General features: G+C 38.6%; 1 long non-coding RNA gene across 3 annotated transcripts in view; it reads left to right on the top strand.

Moving 5' to 3' along the window:
- The window catches only part of LOC140618069 (uncharacterized), a 225,138-nt gene that overhangs the window by 135,411 nt on the left and 66,350 nt on the right, over positions 1–23,377 (top strand). For all 3 annotated transcript variants that reach the window (XR_012018244.1, XR_012018246.1, XR_012018245.1), the window contains exon 2: positions 5,551–5,614. This is a non-coding gene — a long non-coding RNA (uncharacterized lncRNA). The remainder of the gene's footprint in view (positions 1–5,550; positions 5,615–23,377) is intronic.

The following is a 23,377-nucleotide window of genomic DNA, read 5'->3' as shown; positions in this document are numbered from 1 at the left end:
ATAAACCGGTGGAGTAGGGATTATTATTAGCTACTATTTATCAGTAAAGAAACTAGCAACCTTTAAGTAAGGGGACTTAAAGCAAATTGCCCAAAGACATATACCTAGAGAATTTTGGACCTGGTTTTGAACCAGCTACCCTGACTTTAGAGGGCAGACATTAAACCATCATGTCCCAGTGCCACTCTTAAGAGTATTCATGAATGGATGGAGGAAAGGAGGGAAGCCTGGATGAGAAAGAGTGATGAAGGATGATGGAGGGGAGAGGGGAAGAGGAAAGGAGAACTGGAAGGAGGGGTGGATGGGTGAATGGAAAGAGCTTTGGAGAGAGAACTGGATGGAAGGATGAAAAAGTCAGATGGAAGAAAAATGAAAGAATAAAAGGCATGACAGAAGGATGGATGGATGGAAAATAATTTGACTGAAAGAATAGATCAAACAAATAGAAGTCTTTTTCCCTGATCTATTGGAGTTTTTAATGTTGCTGTTGAGAAAGGTCCTGATACTCACAAAATAAAGATTCATGGCAAAGATGAATCTTTTCTCTCCCCTTTTCTTCTCGTGCATATGCACACAGTGTGCTACCTCCTGCCTGGGATTTCTTCCTTTAAGACTACCCTGGATTTTCTTTTAACTGGATGTTGCCAACATAAGTGGTATTTGGAGAGGTCAGGGTCTTGCCTTTTTGGTTTTCTGTAAGGATGCAGAAAAAATATCTTCCAACACATCAGTTCAGGTTGTTTCAGAATAAGATTGTACACCCTCTGGACAGAGGTATTGCTATTGAACTCTTCTTGTGAGAAAGGATTCTGTGCTTAACATCCAGGCCCTCTGAATCCCAATTCAGTCTTTTTCTCCATTGCCACATGTTCAATAAATATATATACATTTTTAAGAATGATTTGGTATGTCAGTATGAACTGCACCAGCACCTATATGCGGCTTCCTCCAGTGAAAGCAGTCCCAGAACTGCAAAGCTCTGGCCCCTGTATGCTCACTCCTGGGAAACCAGATGGACTCTAAAGCTTCCAAAGCTATCCCAGAAACAGAGAGGATTTGGTAACCATGTAAGTGAAAATTTTCTTCTTAGCTTTGAAGGACAGAGAGAGTCTGAACAGCATTGAGGATCCAGGACCCCCCCACCCCTCCAAAGAAACTTGGTCCTCCACAGAGCTGCCAGGAAGCAATAATGCCAACCTGCTCTGGCAGTCTGCTTTCTGCACTGTGAATCCTCCAGTGATACCTTGAGGACATGAGGGAGCCTACATGCACTCACGGGGCCGGAGATACAGATGATGTGGGCCTCTTAACCTCTTTTATGCCTTGGAGTCCTTGGCTCTCTAGTGAAGAATCTGAACCCTTTCTTAGAGTAATCTTTTTAATGTATAAAATAAATTCAAAGCTCTGCAAAGGAAACCAATCATACTGAAATACAGGTATCAAAATATTTATTAAAATTTGTGATAGAGCAAAAAATGACTTTTTTACTGCATAAATAATAAGATCCAGCTGTAGATATGATAACTACCGTAACTTTGGAGTAGTGACAAACATAATGATATTCTGAGATATGTCCAATGATGGAAAAGGAATATGAAAACATCTGTGATTTCTGTTGGTGACCGAGTCACAGGTACTACTAATTTTGCTGCAGCATAGCCCATAGTCAGCATTGAAGGAAATGCTACTTGCAGGTTTCAGTTAAAGGTTTTAGGTTAGTGATCATGAAGATGCCATTTTCTTTTTTATATCCAAGTTCACAGAGCCCCTGGATTTTATCCATGGAAGGAGGATGAGAACTCCTGGGAGTTAGAAGTGTTCTTTTTTTTAAAATTTATTTTTAATTTAAAAAAATGATGTATAATTAACACAATGTCATAGGCATTTCAGGTGTGCAGCATATTGACTCAACAGTTCTATACATTACACAGGGCTCACACGATAAGTGTAGTCACCATCTGTCACCATCAACGTTATTACAATATTACTGACTATATTGCCTATGCTGTACTTTTCATCACCATGACTGATTTATTTTGTAACAGGAAGTTTGCACCTCTTAATCCCTTTCCCCTACTTCACTCATTTCCTCATGCCCTTTCGCTCTGGCAACCACCAGATTGTTCTCTGTATTTGAGACTCTGGCTTTTGTTTATTTATTTGTTTATTCATTTTTTTTATTGCACGTTTAAATGAAATCAGAAGATTTCTTTTTTGTTCATTTTATTTTAGTCCTGATGATAAAATGCTCTCTGTACCTTTGTATTTACCCAAATGAATTGAAATTCAAAAGCAAGGACTCAAAAAAAAAAAAAAAAAAGGTGTGATGCAGACATTATACCTATGTACTGAGAGATTTGTAGAAAAGAGGGAAATAGAGTATGTGTTGGTTGTCGAGTAAAGCTGCCTAGGTTGGTTGAGATGGATATATAAGGACAGTGGTATGTCTAGACAATTGTAATGATTGAAGGGACAGGGTCTCAGGTTGAATTCTCCAAGAAGCAGAACGTGAGACAAGAATTCAAGTACTAGTAGAACATTTGGGAGATAATCTCTGGAAATACTGTAGGAAGGTAGGTGAAGTGAGACAGGGAAGAAGAGGAAGCCAATGAAGAGTAAGTTCTCAATCAGCTACACTATAGGTGACTGATCTTAATCCCCCTGGGGAACTGTGAAAACCTGTGTGTGCTTACATGCAGGGTTATCTCACCTGACTGGTAAGAGACCTGGTATATCTGTATTCAATTTCCATTAGTCATCGTTTGAAGGCTGCTCTGGCGGGAACTTTGCATTACTTCTAGCATGTCCTGTGTGCTGCACAAAGTGCCAGGGTAGGCTCCAGCAGTCAGAGAAAGACCTTGGGCAAAGAAGTGCAGGTGCTGACAGTGGTAGCTGGACCATGTACCCTGAAGCTGTAAGGGCCCTTGAACACATGCAAGCTGATGGGCGGGGGTGGGGGGGGAGGAGTGGTTGGTAAGGGTGGCAATTAGTGAGGCAAACAGAGCTTCCCAATTCATTTAGGACTGAACCAAGAAGAGGAATACAGTTGACTATGGAGGTTAGGGACACCAACCCCCTCCATGCAATTGAAAACTCACGGAGAACTTTTGACTCCCCCAGAACTTAACTACTAACAGCCTACCGTTGACTGGAAGCTTTACTGATAACAAACAACACATATTTTGGGACACCTGGGTGGCTTAGCAGTTGATCATCTGCCTTTGACTCAGGCATGATCCTGGAGTCCCAGAATCAAGTCCCACATTGGGCTCCCTGCAGGGGGCCTATTTCTCCCTCTGCCTGTGTCTCTGCTTCTCTATCTCTCTGTGTCTCTCATGAATAAATAAATAAAATCTTTTAAAAAATAAAAAAAACACATATTTTAAATGTTACATGTATTAAATGCTATATTATTATGGGAAAGTAATAACTAGAGAAAAGAACTAGAGAAAAGAAAATGTTATGAAAGTCACAAAAAGATCACATATTAAGTAGACCTGCACAGTTCAAACTTGTATTGTTCAGGGACAACTATAATTATGACTTTTGTTTCTGTTGACCAAGAAGAGGAGGAGGCTGTAAAGCAACCAAAAGCATCTATTTGGGGTCTTAGGGACTGAAGTCCAGGGAACACAGAGTAGACAAAAATTGATGGAAATATAAGGTGTGCTCCAAATTGCCAGCAGGGAATGAAGTCTTACAAAGACAAAAACTGCAAGGTTACATAAATTGTTCTGGAAGAGTTATGCTGGCAGAGTTAAACTGGCTATCTCATACAGGATTGACTCTTTAGCTAGCAGGTGTTACATTATCTTTATTTCAGTCCAGAGTAGAAGGATGTGTTCCAGGAGGTGGTCCAGCTATAATTGACAAGTTGCAATTGACAAAAGTCAGAAGTCCATGGTGTTGGAAGAGTTCAAACAGAAGAGGTACACAGGCGCTGCTTCCTCCATGTCCTCTGCAGTCTATTTTGAATGACTTTTAGTAATGCTTACTTCATTTTTAAATTTTCTTTCACATTTCCAATAGTGCCTTTGAAAGAGTTAATTTCAATAAAGCATTAGTACAGCACCTGAGCTCTATATAATTAAGTCCATTTTAATTATGTGGAGAGGAGTCTTTGAGAACGTAGTTGCCTTGCCTGAAGTCACATAACTGCACAGTGGTGAGGTCAAAATTGCGGCTTAAATCTTATGCTTTTGCATCCAGGACTCTATATTCTGTTCCAGACTCCCAGGCATTTGTTGTGATTACTCACGGTGCACTGAGGATGTGGTAATGCTGTTCTGGATTGTTCCATCTCGGTGGTGGTTGATTTACCATCTCTTAGTATAAACATCTCCTTTTACAACTCTGAGCTCTTTTGGGGAAAGCTTTAATTTCAGTTTACATATTAGATAGAAATGAAAGAAAAAAGGCTATGAAATTGAGACATGAGCCACATTACATCTATGACTATCTATCGTTGTATTTCTGGAGGACATTGAGCAGGGTAGCTAACAGACAATAAGTGATATGGGAAGTTGGACAAAGGGTCATGGAATTGAACCCAAAGAGATGAGCTGCTAGAACGTGGCCTATATTAGTATCCCTACTCTCTCTTGACTCCCCATATCCATTTCCCAGAGAGTTCATTCACTCCTCCTTGTCTTCTTGCAAACTCTCTTTCAAACACACTCACTGATTTCCTTCAGAGACCTTGCTCTTTGCTTGATGACTGGAATACCAGCCCATGTGCATCCCTTACTGCTGGGTTCCCCTTCCCAAGATACTCACTATCATCACCTGACACCTTCTACAGGTATAGCTTCATACCAAACACAAGGAACTGGTCCAGAATTCAGGCACAAGAGAGAGAGCTTTTTTGAGGACCAGGTAAACTTTATCAATTTTGAAATCAAGTCACCTTCCACACCATAAGAATTCACAGTATATAGCAACCTAATCTCCTGTCCCCATATTCCTACAGCATTCTAAATTTTGGGTAATTGTACTATTTTCAATAAAAGTATTTTGTCCCATATATAATGTAATTAATTGACCTGTATACTTTTATAAGTCTTTTGATGAAGACATCTTGATTTAGATTTGTAGAAAATAACTTTAGATACTCAGGTCAACTCACCTGGACACTCTCCTCTCCTCATCATTCAGATTTAATTGCACGACTCAGCTTTCCCTTGGCCCAAATGTTAATGGAAATCATGAAAGTCTGGCAGGGTGGAAAGAAGCCCAGCCTGCTATCTGTTTTGGAACAGACTTCCAGAAGGCTATCTTTACAGCTTGTAGATGTTAGATTGTCAAAATACTTAGTGTTTCTTATGTTTCTTACACTCAGCATCTCCTATGTACTTAAGGGTAAGATCTACGAGCAATGTTTCCCCAGTGTTACTAGGGAAGAAGGAAAGAAGGAAAGAATAACAAGAGAGAGGGCCTCTCTATTCCTATGGCAAGCCTCATATACCATTTCTTAAAACACAGGATTTGCCTTGTTTCCTAAGGCCTGATTTTTTTTTTTTTTTGTAACTTCCTTTTTTGTTTTCTCTCTAGAGATTTGACTTGAGGAAGACAGGATGGAGGTTCCACATGGTGACTGCCAGGTTTCATGAAACAGGTAAGCTGAGAGCATCTCTCCTGGGCCTGAGACATGCTTCTTATGTTTAGTTTTCATTCTATTATTTAACTCATTGAGTCTGTGACTCAATGTTTTTTTAGGAAATGTTTTTATAGGCCACATCCTCTCCTTCTATGAAGGAGACCGAGAAAGAATATGCCCACACAAATCTCAGAAGAATAACATGCTTGGGAAAAAAAAATCCATTTAGAGGAATGTACTTTCCAGCGATCTGGTGTTGTATATGCCACTAAGGGTACTGCTTGGCAATAGTTGATATATTTCAAATTATTGAGATAATTCACCTATGATGGTTCTCAGCCACCAACAAACAAATTGCTAAAGGTCTTCCTTTTCCCTCCAAATAGCAGTCTTGGTGATTTGTCATTAGTGTGCATCTGCCTCCAGGGCAATCAACAGAGATCAAGGTGCCTTGGGACAGATGCTGAAGCCAGATGAGAAGGTGGCCATCTTTTTCAAAAGCCAGGTACCTGCCCTGTCCCATTTTTCTTCTTCCTATTAGAGGAAATGTCCTGTTCCTTTAGGATATTTGTGTTCCTGTCAGAAGCTGGTGGGAAAGGAAGGGAAGAACCCAACAACATAGAAATACCACCGTCAATGAGGTGGTATTTCCCATATAGCTCTGGGCCACAATGAAGGAAGACCTGCAGTATCCATAGCAGATAGGCAAGGGCCTGTTCCTGTAATTCCAGATATATTGATGAGTAAGAAGGCAGTACAGGGTACCAAGGGTAAGTGGAGTAATATAGCCAGTTTAGGAATACAACACAGACTATTAAATAAAAGAGAATGGCAAGATTTCAGTTTTTGATGGCTGAGTAATATTCATATATATATGAATATTATATATATGAATATATATAATATATATATATCACATCTTCTTTATCCATTCAACTGTTGATGCCCATCTAGGATCTTTCTATACTTTGGCTATCGTGGATATCACTGCTATAAACATTGGGGTGCATGTGCCCCTTTGAATCACTGTATCCTTTGGATAAATACCTAGTAGTACAATTGTTGGGTTGTAGTTCTAGTTTTAACTTTTTGAAGAACCTCCATAAGGTTTTCCAGAGTGATTGCACCAGTTTGAATTTCCACCAACAGTATAAAAGGGTTCCCCTTTCTCCTCATTCTTGCCAACATCTGTTGTTTCCTGAGTTACTAATTTTAGCCATTCTGACTGGAGTAAGGTGATATCTCACTGCGGTTTTGATTTGTAAGGATGTGGATGGAACATATAACAGAGAGTGTTATGTGAAGCAAAATAAGTCAAAGAGAGACCATATGATTTCACTCATATGTGGAATTTAAGAAACAAAACAGATGAACATAGGTGAAAAGAAGGAAAAACAAGATCAAAGCAGGGAGGGAGGCAAACCATATGAGACTCTTAACTATAAGGAACAAACTGAGGGTTCCTGGAGGAGCGGTGGGTGGGGGATTGGGTAACTGAGTGATTGGCATTAAGGAGGGCACTTGTTGGGATGAGCACTGGGTGTTATATACAACTGATGAATCACTAAATTCTCTATCCCTGAAACTAGTAATACATTATATGTTAACTAACTTGAACTTAAATAAAAAATTTAAAGAGAGAGATAATGGTATCTCTCCTCTATCCTCTCATGAAAGTACCAGAAGTAAAGTGAAAGGACAGCAGGGGGAGGGTAGGAGAGAACCATGGGTGGTGGTTGTTCTGGGCTTACCACTTGAATGACCATGGGGAAGCCAGGGATGTCTAGACCACACAACCTGTGAAAGCTACTACACTTGATTCTTCCATTTGAAACACAGAGGGGATGTGATAAAAATTGAGATGACTTTTGAGTTAACTAAGACACTGACCAAACCACCAACCGAGACTCTACTTAAAATTCGTTAATCCAGGGATCCCTGGGTGGCGCAGCGGTTTGGCGCCTGCCTTTGGCCCAGGGCGCGATCCTGGAGACCCGGGATCGAATCCCACATCGGGCTCCCGGTGCATGGAGCCTGCTTCTCCCTCTGCCTGTGTCTCTCCCTCTCTCTCTCTCACTGTGTGCTTATCATAAATAAATAAAAAAAAAATTAAAAAAAAAATTGTTAATCCAGAAGCAATTGTGGCAAACTGAGGCCTACTGAGATGAGTATGATTTTTCTGAGAAAATGACAAATAAAGGTTTATTGCCTGCTCAGGACTATTAAAAGTCCCATGGCATTTGAGGAGAATTAGGGCAAAGTTCCATCTATTGTCTTTTACTGTTGCAATTTAGGAGCTAATTTAAAGGCTCTTTGAAACCCATTGTTTAAACAACTTGGACTGAGTAAAAAAAGATCTGAGTGCTGATATCTTAAACACACATACTATCTTTGCCTTTATTCTGGAATGATTTAGGCAATGAAGGTGAACTAAATCACCAGGTTGACATTCCAATCCAGTGCATGTGGTTGAGGGACCCTGGGAAGTTCTAAAACCTGCAGCTGGTATTATTATCCAATCTGCTTTGTGCAACAGTGGATATTTGCTCAAACTCATAAAAATTTCTCTGCAAGGTCTATTGAATGTCGCTGGTATTTGTAACATAATAATCAAAATGAATTGTTTCTCTGGTGGTAGAATGAATACACAAGGGCTGATTAATCCACTTGCAGAAACCCTGAAATGAAGATGAAAAACATAATAACAGCCACCCTTAATATTAACCCCATGGGGACTCAGTTATTAATTGGTCTGGATTTGAGCACAGCTTTTAATCAACTTGCAGGGTTTTAAGCTTACACCTCCAGAACTGCTCATTCATCTCTAAGAATTGTGAATTAACTGATGAGCAAATGTCAATGAAGGTCCTTTTGAGAGCTCATCTTAGGACATCTCTTCTACATCCATATCTTATAATAAAGCAGCCCAGCCATGCACTGGACTGAGCCCACATCTGGAGAGAATTTGTCTTCAATTTTTCATAGAAGAATGAAAGGATAGCTCTATGCTACAGAATCAACAGGTTTTTGAATCTAAACTCAGGTAATTCAAGCCAAAGTAATCATTCTTAGGGGAGGAAGGGAAAAGAGAATCCTATAAATGAAAATAATGAATTCAGACACTCGGATAATAAACTGGCCTACAAGGTTGATCTCAGTAGGGGTCCTAAAATATTTGGACTTCAAGGAATTCTTTGAAAACTCTCTCTCCAGAACAATGAAACTATGGACATATATGTCTCCCAATGTAAACAAAATCTGGGGAGTTCATAGACCTGCAAATGTCCATCCTCTGACTCATAGGTAGGAGTCCCAATTTAGATGCTTTCACAGTTCTTAATGACTCCTGTCTTGTAACCCCCTCTACATCTGCTATGATTGGATTATTGGAGTGTCTTTCCTGATGGCCTAGAAGCTGTCTGAAGGCAGGAGCCATGTAGATTTTCACTACTGAACCCCTAGGATGTAAGGCAAGGCCTGGAACACGGTAGAACCCAATAAATATGTATGAGATTAAAAGACAGAATCCTCATCTACTGAAGGTTTAATGTTTTGTCCAAATCCAAATAATGCTAATTAAGTAAAAAAAAATAAAAGACAGAGAGGGAGAGAGAGAAATTTTCCACAATTTGGATGACACTAATTGTTCCCAGGCCTCCAGTCTGCCTGGCTAACCTTTCATTGTGCATGATTGACTTAATGATAATGAATTTCTGGAAAGCAGTGTTCGTAATTATATTTGATCCATTGAGTTTTCTAAAGCAGTACTGGTCAAACTTGAGCATGCAGGAGAGTCACCTGGAGGGCTTGTGAAAACAGAAATTGCTAGGCTCCCCCCTCAGAAAACCCTAATTCTTAGAGGACTGGCTTGGGGCCTGAAATTCTGTATTTCGAGTAAGCTCCAGGTAATGCAGATACTGCTGGTCCATGGACCACACCTTAAAGAACAAGTCTTTAAAAACCCCATGAAGTAATTCTCAGGATCTCATTTTCTATGGAAGGAATCTTGAGAGTCACATCAGCCCCAGATAACACAACAGAGCTAGGATCCTGAAGGAAAATATTCAGACTTCAGTTTCTGTTTGTGTGCTATGTGTTACGATGCCACCCATCAATAGGCTAGAATAACATCCTTATCACACCTCTACATCATATTCCTCATAGGTTCTTCTTCAGGAGATATGACTATAAAATCATTAAGCTCTTAATTTGTCTTATTATATAAACATGATTATAACAGAATTAACTGAACTTTTCAAAAAGAAAAACAAATCTCCTCTAATCTTTCCATTTTATTGGAGCTTTTCTGTTTGTTTTGGGTATTTTGTTTGTTTTTGTTATGAGCATGCTAATTTTTAAATAGCTGTAATGATGAATATAAAATTTGTGTTCAGTTTTTACTTAACATATTGGATATTTTTATTAAGGTGCATTGTTTTCATAATTTTAATAATGATTAAATCAATATACTAAAATGTATATGGGCTACTGTTATCCCCTCAATGCAGTGATTTTGAGAGCTTATAAGCCTACTCCATTGCAAAGGAATTACTCAAATATAGTTGGGATGCTTCTTTTGAAAAAATTCTCTGAACTCATTCTAAGATATTCAAGAGGAACAGTCTTACTCAGTCTCAGTCTGGTTTTGATCAGAAGAGAGTTACCAACATCATCCCTTACTATTAACCTTGCTTGACTCTAAAAGACTTTTCCCATTAAAAAAATGTATCTTTAAAGGATCAATATTGACCACTACTGGGGGACATGAAGAAGATTACAGGTTCTGGTGGTTTAGGCTTGTTATTTTCTGAAATCCTTAGATTTCTCCTAAAATGACCTATAATTCTTGTAAAAATATACTTTTGGCAGACTAGTCTTAACTTCTTTTGGAAACATAAATATGTGAGAATAATAAATACAATTCTTAGGAGAAAATGAGTAAGAGACCAAAGTTTACCAGATTTTATAATGCTACAAAATTAAATCAATTTGTTACAGGCCCATGAATAGAAGAAACGGTAATAGAAACGAATCCAAAAATGGATTTGAATTCTGTATTACCTGAGAGCAAGATTTTAAGTCAATGTAAATGGATGGTTTTTTTAATGTATGGAATTGAGACAAATTAGCTAGATATTTGAAAACATAGTTTAGTAGATCTCTATCTAAATTGCTGATTCAGCAATGATGGAAGAAAGATTTAAGTATTTTTTTTTAAGGTTTTTATTTATTTATTCATAAGAGAGAGAGAGAGAGAGAGAGGCAAAGACACATGCAGAGGGAGAAGCAGGCTCCATACAGGGAGCCCGATGTGGGACTCAATCTCGGGACTCCAGGATCACGCCCTGGGCCAGAGGCAGGCGCTAAACCACTGAGCCACCCAGGGATCCCCAGATTTAAGTATTTAAATAAAACTAAACTATAAAATTACACAAAGTAAATATGGAAGACTGATAAGTTTGACTATATAAAATGCAAAATTTCTGTATGACAGCAATACCATATTGTAAACAAAGGTGATAAGAAAAATGGTTGACCTAAAAAAACAATTCTTAGCACATAAGAAAAAAGACTAATTTCCTTAATTTATAAAGTACTCTTTCAAATCAATTATAAAGGACCAGAGTCACAATACAAAAATATTCAACACATCTGACCAAAAACAGAACATTAAGTAGTTTATAGACAAAAAGTTATGCAATATTATTCCTATTAAGTAAAGGCATGTCAAACAAAATGTAACTTTTCACTTATCAGATTGGAGGTTACCAAAAGATTTAATAGTTTGTAATATTACTAACAATGATTAAAGGAGGCAGGCAGTCTCATACACTCCTGATGAAAGTATAAATTGCTGCAACCTCATTGTATATCAATGTAATAGATAAATATCTACCAAAAAATAAAATGTACATATTTCCTTAAACTATGATTTTTACTTGTAGGAATTTATGCCACAATTATACTCACAAATATGCACTGAAATATATGTATAAATATATTCATTATGAAATCTGTAATAGTTTTAAAAATACGAAGCAATCTAGACAGGGGAATGGCTACATAAATTATGAAACATCCATTCAGTAGAACAGTAGATAATTACGAAGAATGAGGTAGAACTCTGTGTGCTGACAAGGAAATATCCCCAAGTGATATATTGTCAAATTAAAAAAAGAAGAGAAAGGAAAGGCAAATTGTAAAACAGCATATAGAGTGTATATATTATGCTTCTGTCTTCTTTTAAACTGAATCTTTGAAGTTAAAAAATAATATCTACTATTTATTTAGTTCTCCCTGTAAGTACATATCTCATAAGAATATCATGAAGATGAAGTGAGATAATGTATGTAACAACTAACGAGTTAGTTCCAGCTATCTATTGCCACATAATAAAACACCCTCTTAGTGGTTAAAACAATAAAGTTTCTCTTAAAATAATAATAATAATAATAATAATAATAATAATAATAATAATTAATAATAATAAAAGAATGGCTTTATTCCTCTTTGTTGTTAGGTAGCATTCCATTGTATGAATATGCTACAATTTGTTTGCCTCTTCACCAGTTAATAGATATTTGTATTGTGTCTAGTTTTTCGCTATTATAGATGAAGCTGCTGTGAACATTCATATACAGGTTAGAAGAATGAAAGAAAAACCATAGTTGAAAAAAGTTAATCTCAGAGCATCTGAAGAAGGACTCATATCCAGAATACATAAAAGACCTTCAAAATTCATGAACAGAAAAAAGAAAAAAAATAAAGAAATGGGAAAAATATTTGAACAGACATTTCACAAGATATAGGGCTAACAAATAAGCACATGAAAAGATGCTCATTGGTCACTTGGGAAAATTAAAATCAAAATGAGTTATCATGACATACCTATTAAAAAGTTGTTAGAAAGTTTCTTAAAAAGTTACACATGTAACTACCATGTGATGTAGCTATTCTATCCTAGGTATTTATTCAAATGGAATTTTGATTTCTGATTATTTGAATGTTTCTTAGACTTTATAAGTCTAAACACGTTGAGCTTAGGGACACTGTTTTTCAAATATTAGTTTATCTTATCTTTTTATTTAAGGTAGATATTTCTAACATTAAATATTATGTCCAGAACCTGATACCTGTTCAGTAAAAGCAATCTTGTAAGTGAAAGGTGGGCAACAGAAAATATTCCTGAATCTGTTGCTAGAGGATAGGATAAAGCAAAACAAAACAAAACAAAAACAATAAGGATTCGTTATTCCTATAATTCTGTGAGGTGACTGGGTTGTTTTTCTGCTTTACCCACCCAGGCAGAGGTGCTGGAGGAGCAGCTCACTAGAGCTGCTGCATTCAGCTGGCAAGTTGGCCCACGGTGGCACTCAGCTGGGAAGACTGGACTGGCTGGGTCTCTCTCTCCACATAGTGTCTCATGGGGCTTCTTCCTGGTGGGCCTCTCTGCATCATGGTAGTCCCAGGACAGGATCGCGAGAGATCAGTCCCAGTGCTCAGGAACTTAGCAAGATTTTGTTTGTATCATATTTGCAAGTCATGTGACAAAGTAGCAGAGTCAATGTGGGTCGATATAAAGATATGAAAAGTGGGAGGTGAAATTGTTAGGAACCATTACTGTAAGAAACTCCTACAAGATATGTACAGTCACCCTCATTTTACCAGTGAAAAAACTGAAGCTTAGGAAGAGTTAAATGACTTGCCATTTTGTTGAAACAATTTCATTTAGGGTGTCAGCATTTCATTGTGTAAACTTATTTATGTTTCATGATGCCTTTGCTCTTACCTGAGGTTAATCCAGGTGATAGCAGAGCTCTTTGAGCTAAAAACAAAAACACACTAAAAAGAAACACGTAATGCACCTGAATGATTCCATCCTGTATGCCTTATACTTTCACATGAGCTAGAAAGGAGAGCTATCAGTGACTCTGTAAATAAGATAGTAGGCTGGCTGCATTGGAGGTACCCATATTTCATGACTGTGGGAGATACTTTTTGAGCAATGAGGGTCATGGAGACAAGAGTTAATTTAATTTCTTTCAAAAGATGGTAAGATGAGAATACTAGTATGTTTAGGAAAGAGATGGTGACATCTTTGGAGAAGACAGCAATAGATTAAAACATCCCATATTCCATATTTGGTTGAGAGGATCTTCTCTTTAGGAAGTTAACTTTTCACTGAAACTTGCATTGTTATATGACTACATGATACATCAAAGATCTGGACATTTTCTTTGCTCCAGTGATAGATCCATTCTTTGTATTGAATTTCTTTCTCTTAAGTCCCTCTGGAGCTGTGATCATACCCATGAAACACACCATATAACCAATAACCAAAAAACAAAAGTCTTAAATTGCCTAAATTTTTCAAAACTGTGTCACAGAGGCAAAAAAAAAAAAAAAAAAATAGGCTGAATAGTTGTCTCAGATTAAGATCTGAAGATAAATAAAACAAAAACTGTACATGAGGCCTAACTAGCTCCTGTGCAAAAGAATTAAAATGTTTCATGATGAGTATTACTAGGATAATTGGTGAAATTCTATAGGGACTGTAGATTATAATGAAGGATTATATATAAAGTCAAATATCCTGATTTTGATAACCATTCAACAATTAACATTAGAAATCATCCCTGACTTAAGGAAATACATATTCAAGTACCAGGGAATAAAGAAGCATGTGTAATAGTTCAGGAAAAAAGTAGGATGACACAAAAAATGTAACAAAATATTAAAAGTTGATGAATTTGGTAGAGAGTACATAAAAGCTCCTTGTGTTATTGTAATCTTTCTGTAAGCTTAAAATTGTTAAAAAAAATTTAAAGAGTTCAAAAATAATCAAAGGATAGGATTTATTAACAGATCTCACAGGGCCCATTCTAGTGGGCTTCCTGAATTTAGAAATCTCTGGATCACAAGGGGGCACTAAGCCCTATGTTCTAACACAAAATTCCAGGGGACTCATGAACAACCTGAACAATACCTGCTCCACTACTGGGATAGGCTGCTTATTCTCAACAAGGGGAACCATGGCAGGATAGTTACTGTGGATCACAGAGTTTGTGCTGAAACCATAGAGAATAGATCCAGAAAAGCATGATGGGAGTTTAGAGGCCACGCTCTGGCTGGGCAGGCAATAGTGGGCTGCTGCTGAGCCATGGCCACGTGCACTGTTTTTCCTCATAGTGGCTATTTGGGAGTACCTTAAGAGGCAGTGAGATAATATGGAGAATAAAGCCCCTGAAGACCACTTCTTAGCGCTGCCACTAGTTCATACATCAGACTGGGTGTTATTGTTTTTGCTCAGATATTGCTGCAAGGCCCAGAACAAAGAGCAGGTGCAGCATCATGTTCAGAATAAGGAACAAGCTGAGACTGTCTGAAATAGAGTCAGCATCTCAGAAGCAATTTCATAAAATGAAACCAATAGAACAAAACACTGCTCCTAAATGCATAATAAAATATCAAATAACTTTAGCTTTCATTTTTTTATATATGCAAATGTCCCTTCATCACACAAGACTCTAAAAGCCACATGCAAATCTGTTAGTGAGTAACTCACATTTTCATGAAACTGGTCTGAAAAATTTTTTAGCTCTCAACCCTATTTACTTTCTCTAGGGCCTTTCAGAAAATAAACATTTTCCTTTATAGCACTTGACCTATAATTTTAAGGATACATTATATATTAACATAAAGAAGTTCTATGTTTCCTTTATGTATCATTCATTTTGTTTTTCTTTCAGATGGATGATTCATTTATTCATTCAACATTTGCTCAATATCTACTATAGTAGATATGTCAGGACCATATCCCTTTAGCCTTCCTGGAGATTATCCGCTGATTCATTAAATAGTTCCCACTCAAACATCTGGGATCCTCTACCTAAAGGCTTTCTCTTGCTGGTGACAGAGGGTAAGAGGTAGACCAGAAGCGCTGAGGAATAAATGTGCCCTGTAAGAAATATCCAGTAATGAGAGCTGGGAACTAGTAGATACCTGAGCTTCTCTTCACCCTCAGTGGAATAATTCTGAGCAGGTCTACACAGTCTCTCAGAAGGTACTCAGGGGGTTAAGCTCCAGTTGCACCCAGTGATAACCTACTCAGTGACACAGTCTTTACTGGCTGCCTTCCCTTGCTCTCTCTCTTTCCTGATCCCTCACCTGTCTTTCCTGGGATACAGCCAAGAAATTACTTGAACCAAAGTTCTTGTTTCTGTGTCTTCAAACCAAGATACCTTCTCTGCCTGAGGTAGAGGTCTACCTGCTGGGCTGTCGGTGGTTAACAAGGCAGAAAAAAATTTCTCCTCTCGGAGCTTACCTTCTAGTGGAAACAGCTGAGATGAACCAAGTAAAATTCAAAAAGAGGCTTTATCAGGAGTTTGTAAATATGTAAAACAGGATAATGAGACAAAACATGGTTATGCAGAGTCCGTTGGAAGAAATATTTGAGCAAAACTAGAAAAGGGAGAAGGTGTGAACTTTGCCAAGATCTTTGGGAAAATAGACCAGCTAGAGGACCTAACAAGATCAAAATCCGGGATCCCTGGGTGGCGCAGCGGTTTGGCGCCTGCCTTTGGCCCAGGGCGCGATCCTGGAGACCCGGGATCGAATCCCACGTCAGGCTCCCGGTGCATGGAGCCTGCTTCTCCCTCTGCCTATGTCTCTGCCTCTCTCTCTCTCTCTGTATGACTATCATAAATAAAATTAAAAAAAAAAAAAAAAAAAAAAAAGATCAAAATCCTGTGGCAGAAAGAGGTGGGACAATCCAAGGAGCAGAAGAAAGGTCAGTTTGGCTGGACAGTAGTAAACAAAAAAGAAACTGTGTGAGCTTAGACAAGAAACACTGAAGCACCATAAATTTTATCTTTACTTTTTGTATTTACATTTTGATTGGTTTGCATGTTTCCAGACACAGTTAGTACAATATTAACTCACTATGGAATATATACTCATTCATTCAACAAACATTTACTAAACATTTATGAGTCACAGGTATTTTAGAAATACCCGAAAGAGAACTTAGAAAAGTAGAATCACTGTTTTCATGAGGCTGACATTCTAGAGCATAGGAAAACATAAAAACCCTCTCCTTTTATTTTAAATGACTGTAGTTAACCAGGATCCTTTAAATCATCTTTTCCTATACCAGTGAAATTTTGGCTCAATTTCCTAATTTTTCTAGTTAAGTGTTAGTTATTACAACTGAATATAATTCTGTTTAATACTTCAAATTCATAAGCTATCTAAAGCTCTCTCCTTCCCCCAACTATCCTAGATTTTAATTTTTTCCAGTGGAAAAAGAAAATTGCAATTACCCTTATTGACTCAATATAATAATTCTGATTATTGCTCTCAGTGGATCTATTTTTGTCTGATAAATCATCTTCCTGTAGATATCTGTGGTTTTCCTGTTAAGGATCCCAACACTTGACTAAGAGCCCCACAACTCCTGGAGTCTATTAACCTCCATTATCCTACACATGGAGTCACTGGAACTGGAATAGCTTTTGTTTTTACCCTCCAAAGGTTACAGACAACAACACGATTACACAATGCTTTCAAGCCTACTCCATGGACCACTTGATAGGGAGAAATTACTGGACACCAAGAAGACACTAGATCCTACATTCAGACATAACTCCTGACTCCAGGGAACTTCTGTCAAAAACTTCCAAGAACTATGACAGCATTTGCTACTCTAATCAGAAAGTTTCTGGAGATTCTAAAACTTGGCAAATATCCATCCTGAAATGATACCAGCCTCCATTTCTTACAGCAGCCCAAGATCATAAGTCATCTCCACTTAAAGGGCCACAAAATTTGGCCTTGGCCCTTCAGAAGATAATATCTCTTCTGTTAGCTATGGCAGGAGAATTGTAGTTGATGCTGTAAGTGCCCCAGTCTCTTCCCCTCACATTCACTACACACAGCATTCTACTGCATGCAGCTATGACTCTCAGCTGAGGGTTTTCAGCCACAGGCTGAAAGGACCAGAATTGTTGAGGGGTTGACAATGCTGAGTAATGAGGGATTGGAGTTGGTGTACAAATACACTACTTCCATGTTCTGAGGGACAACTCTGAGATGGTACAACTCTGAGATGTGTTATACACTGTCTCCTAGTAATTCCCCAGCAGGACTGAGATTCAGATATTTTCAGTAACCACCTGCTCCTTTATACACTCTTTACTGGATTCCCTTCCCTTTCTCACTCTCTCGTTCTCCTATTGGGATTTTCTGCAATCACATCCTAAATAAATCCCTTACCTTCAAAATCTGCTTCAGGGGGAGCCCAAACCATGAGAAGGAAAATACTATCATGAACCTAGTCTCCTCGAAAAACCAACAGGGTGCTACATTTTATTTGTTCTTCTCAGTTCTGGGAATTATCTATAATATGGTTTATCAGGAAAAGCTCCACTTAATACTAGAAATGCTAAATTATATTCACATTTACATTTATATAATCATGTAAATATACAATATCTAACATATATCTGGACACTTAGGTCAGAATAAAATATCTTAGGGGCCTTACAAATATTTTTCAGCAATTTTCCTGCATTATGCTGTCCTCATCTGTAATACAGCATTTGGACTTCATCATGCTCAATGCCTCTTGCAACAGAAATTTATTATTATTATTTTTTATGATAGTCACAGAGAGAGAGAGAGAGGCAGAGACACAGGCAGAGGGAGAAGCAGGCTCCATGCACCGGGAGCCCGATGTGGGACTCGATCCTGGGTCTCCAAGATCGCGCCCTGGGCCAAAGGCAGGCCCCAAACCGCTGCGCCACCCAGGGATCCCGCAACAGAAATTTCTATAAAAGTTCTGGAAATCTCATCATCAAGGGCAGAACATCATAGTGTCCCTTATCTGTAACATTCCTCCAAGCTTCAATGAATAGATGAATCAAAGTGGGAAGGGAGCTAGATGTCCTCCTTCTAGTTTAGTGACTCAGCAAAACCAACCATAATGGACCAGTGGGCATATGTTCTTTGAAGCATTTCTGATGCCAGGAACGACTAGGCAAATGTTCTCTGTGCTTTTCCTATAGGATACAATTATAATTTTTGACTTCATAGGATAAATTAATGTATCAGTGATAGTCATGGCACATATGTATGTATACATGTATGTATGTATGTATTTTTAAAGATTTTATTTATTTATTCATAAGAGACACAGAGAAAGGCAGAGATGTAGGCAGGGGGAGAAGCAGGCTCCCTGTGAGGAGCCTGATGTGGGACTCAACCCAGGATCATGACCTGAGCTGAAAGCAGACACTCAACCACTGAGCCACCCAGGTGCCCCTATGGCACCAATTTAAAGACTTAGTTTAATAAATTTGTTGGGAAACAAAGAGACATATATTAGGATCTTAATTTGCAGTATTCTTTTGACCCATCAGGACACGTGTAGCAATGACTGAGCTGTGCAACATATATTCTCAACCTTGAAAGGAAATTCAGAAAAGTATGAGTGCCAGTTTTACCTTCACCTGAAAAGCCAAAGCCAAAAACACTCTTGATTTAATTGGAGAAGACCCAAAATGGAGGGCATGTGCTCATCTCAAGATCAAGGATTCGTGCTTTATTCTGCATCTCCAACTTCATTCTCACAAATTGATTACTTTTGTCCTGCCTGTGGAGAGCCTTGGCACATGATCAGAGTTTCTGACTCTTGAAGCTGTTCATATTCATAGTGATTTTTACAGCCAATCTCACAAACACTGAGAATTATCCATAGGAATCTCACCTGTCCCTGGTACAATGCAGATTATCAGAGCACTGCCTCCTTAGCCAAAATCCTTATTTTCAGAATCATGACCCATAATCTTGCCATGTCTTTACTGATGGGATTTCATATTTAATATTTTTTTCTAATGGAAATTTCCACTATTTATCTACTTTATAGCAAATGACTTTGCTATGGGACTAGGTATTTAACTAAAACAATTAAGAAACCATGATTTTGCTAAGGAAATAGAAAAATGAGAGGTTAGAGCAACTCTTTCAACCAGATGATGTGGCAGTTATATTTCCCTTTGGTTTTTGAGTGGCTCGTTTTCTCTGGCCTAGATAGAAGCAAGCTAGGATCAAAACATCTCAGATATTCCTAAACACTTGAGTCGGAAAAAAATGCCTTGTAGATCTTCTACCCAGGGGGCTTCATCATTATAGATCCCACTTCCCAGAAATAGTGAAATGAAGTTTTAATGAGAAAATAGACAAATAGGCGAACAAAACCCCCAAACTCAATTATCAATTAGATGGGGGAAATATTTAGGGAAGCAGTAGGGAAAACGAAACTAGTATTTTATTCCTCAATCTTAATGTATGGCCGTTCTGATATAAAGGTTCTCCCACTGGCTGTGATCTACATCCTTCAGCCTTCTTGTGACATTAGAGCTGGAGCCACTCATTCAAGGTCTCATCAATTAAGACTTTGCATAGTCACAGTTTCCCCTGCCATTGGTGCCAGTGTCCTGTTTCTACTCCTCAAAGAATTCAAGTTCCCAATTAAAAAATAAGAGGTACAAGTTTACTAAATGTTTTGTACCAACTTTCACATTTTTCAGGTAGTGTTGGGTCCATCAGTATGTCTGCTCTCGGGATCCCTGGGTGGCGCAGCGGTTTGGCGCCTGCCTTTGGCCCAGGGCGCGATCCTGGAGACCCGGGATCGAATCCCACATCAGGCTCCCGGTGCATGGAGCCTGCTTCTCCCTCTGCCTGTGTCTCTGCGCCTCTCTCTCTCTCTCTGTGGCTATCATAAATAAATAAAAAATTAAAAAAAAAAAAAAGTATGTCTGCTCTCAGTTGATCACACATGGTTCCTCATGGCAGCAGCACCTGAAGTAGGAAAGATTAAGGTCCAGAGAATATGCAGGCAGAGCCCTGTTTCATACACTGTCATCCCTGCTCTATCTTTCTCAAGACCTAGCCTAGGCAAACAGTATCTTTGAGCACAAATATGGTTCTAGGCGGGACATACCAGGATGTGACAGTGGAATATTGAGGTTGTTTCTCCCCCAGGAAAAAACAAACAAACAAAAAGAACTTCTTTCCTTATTCTGAGAAACTCAAACTGAAATTGGCCAGTTAGGATGATATCAGAAAGGAAACAGAATCCTCCCTGTGAGTTTTGGCAACCACTAGGGTCTTGGCCCCGGGTTATACTTGAACACCTCACCTGGGACCACTAATGGTACCCCTCAGCTTGGAGAAGACCACCTCAGGGGCCAGACTACGACTCCTCCTAAAGCAGGGCAAAGCTCAGGTCACTGGCAGTGTCCGCCTTGAAGCGCTGCCATGCATGGAAAGACAGGGAAACTGGAAACAGAGGACACTTCTAATAAGGCTGCTTAGGTGGAGGTTGGTGGGCTCATTACCCAGAATGTGTCATCTACAGCAAATAACTTCAGTCATCAAGCCATGGAGCTCGGTGGAGAGCAATGCAGTGTGTGCCATGAAACAAAAGATAAAGCCCAGGGAAATAGACTCCGATGTTGCCACCCAACAGAGACGGCAGCTGGTAAGCCACCACTTGAGCAATTTGGGTGAATGCTGCTGATAGTGGCATTCCGCTTACTTCCCTGTCTGGCCTCTATTAAAGAATAAACCCTGTCCAGATCCTATAGGAACTGGAAATTCCAGAACAGAACTGGGCCAGTCACGAAACTGCCTGAACTCCTGTTTTAAATGGATTCTACTAGCGAGAAGGAACTCCTTGGGTAGCTCTCTGCAAGTGCCTCAGGTTTGCTAATGGTTTGGACTAGAGAACACCCCTCAAAGATGCCCCATTACTTTCATCCCATTGGCACACCTGAGTTAGGTTTGGGAAAAGCAGCTCAGGAGAATAAAAAGAAAAAGAATTAAAGCAATTCTTCCTGTGGGGTAATTCTTTTTGTTTGCTAAGTATATTAATGGAAAGCATAGGGTTGACACTCACCTCAGTTAAAGGAATAAATTATGCTTCAGTGCTTTGAAAGCCTTTATTGTGGCAAGTTAATTGTTCTTCATTCTTATCTGTTTTTCTGAAGAAATCCCTTTTAAATCAATACTTCAATGTCCTGAGTTTATTTTGTTTTATATACTTGAAACTACATTAAAGTGTCTTTCTAGAGAAACTTGTCTTATCAGTCAGAAGTTACTCTACCATGGTAAAACAGGATTTTATTATAGACATACGATGCAGAAGGGCACTGGCTATATTAGGATCCACTCCCAGCACGCTAACCAGAATGCTCAAGTCTTGACGAGTATAAAATTCACCAAAAAGTGGACCACCGCCCTCTTTCTTACCAGCAATTTAAGGCAAGTCCTACTCCCCATTTTTCTGTGTTCTGACAGGGGAAAAAAAATTACCTGCAAACATCTCCAGGTGAAGTGCCTCTGTTTCTCAGGATTAGAGAGTTATAGAAAATAAGAATTGAGTTCATTAAATATTTCCTCCGGCGTACAAAGTCGACTATCAATCTGTCCTAAAGCAAAGAAGCAATATTTGAAGTTATATGGAATGTAAATACTCACCGCCAAGCAAAGGAAGCGTACCACATGTGCAGGCTCTAAAGGGGCTTGAGATGAGCTGGCATTATTGCTTGGATCGCCTGTGCAAGATTGCAACTAATAACTATGATTACATTAAAAAAAAAAAAAAAACCTTGTCGCAAAATGAAAGGATTTCATGCCCCTGTGACTTGACATTATTGCATTCTACACTCTGCTCCCAGGAGCCGCTTCTTGTGTAAGGCCTTGGTAGGAAAATCTATACTTCTCTTTTGAGGCCCACGTTTTACTAAATGAATATATTTTCTTTGATAAAATACCTATGTTGTTTCCCAGATAGAAACTGTCATTTCTTTAAATGAGTAAACATTCTGTAACCTTTCTTCTCACTGCTTCGATCTTTTATTCTGGTCACCACTTCAAAAAGGAAAAAAAAAAAAAAAAGTCCGAAGTTGCAAACTACAAGCAGCATTTTCTCCACTGCTAAGGAGCATGCCTTTTTCATTTACAGCTGGCGCTAGTACACTCTGAGATTGTAGATGTTCCACAGAAACATCACAGAAGTTACAAAACAAGAGACTCTGTTTCTCTACCTGTAAAATGAAGATGGGCTAAAGTAGAGTTCATTTTAAGATCTCTTCCAAGTCTAAGAGTTTAAAAATGATCTTTGGGAAGACAGAGAGCTCCTGTCCTCCAATCCATTACGGTTTTCCTTGGGAATGTAACCTAAGACGGATAAAGAATTCTTCAAAAGAATTTGATTCCAAAACCTTACTCAGAAGCTCCCCACAATTATGTTATCAAGGAGATTATGCCCGTTAGGGAAGAAAAAATTCCTCTTCTACTCATCGAGGCCTTCCAGCTGAACTAAGAACTGAATTGATATAAGACAGCTTAGCAGGAGAGAAAAAGCTGAAATATTATTATGTGCACACGGAAACCTGCTAATGAAATGGAGACCCAAACAAATGACCAAGGCAGGCAGTTTTTATATAGTTTAGACAAAGAGACAATAAATTTGTGAGCAACTGACAGGAGAAAACATGTGTGGGATTTCTAATTAGTAAGGAATTTTAAGTAGAATTTGGGCTGAGGTAGTAGGGTAGAAAAAGGACCAAGATTTGTTTCTATAGCATTCTCGACTCTAAATTCCCCATCTGGGGATGGGGATGTCTCATTACCTCCTGGGACAGGGAGGATACCTTCCACATGGGAAATTTCTTTCCTGCTTCCAGAGGGACAGAGGTGGCTCAGGCTGTCTCTTAA

This window comes from Canis lupus, chromosome 26, assembly GCF_048164855.1.
Source record: "Canis lupus baileyi chromosome 26, mCanLup2.hap1, whole genome shotgun sequence".
In the NCBI taxonomy this organism is placed as follows: Eukaryota; Metazoa; Chordata; class Mammalia; order Carnivora; family Canidae; genus Canis; species Canis lupus.
This window is presented reverse-complemented; position numbering and strand designations above follow the sequence as displayed.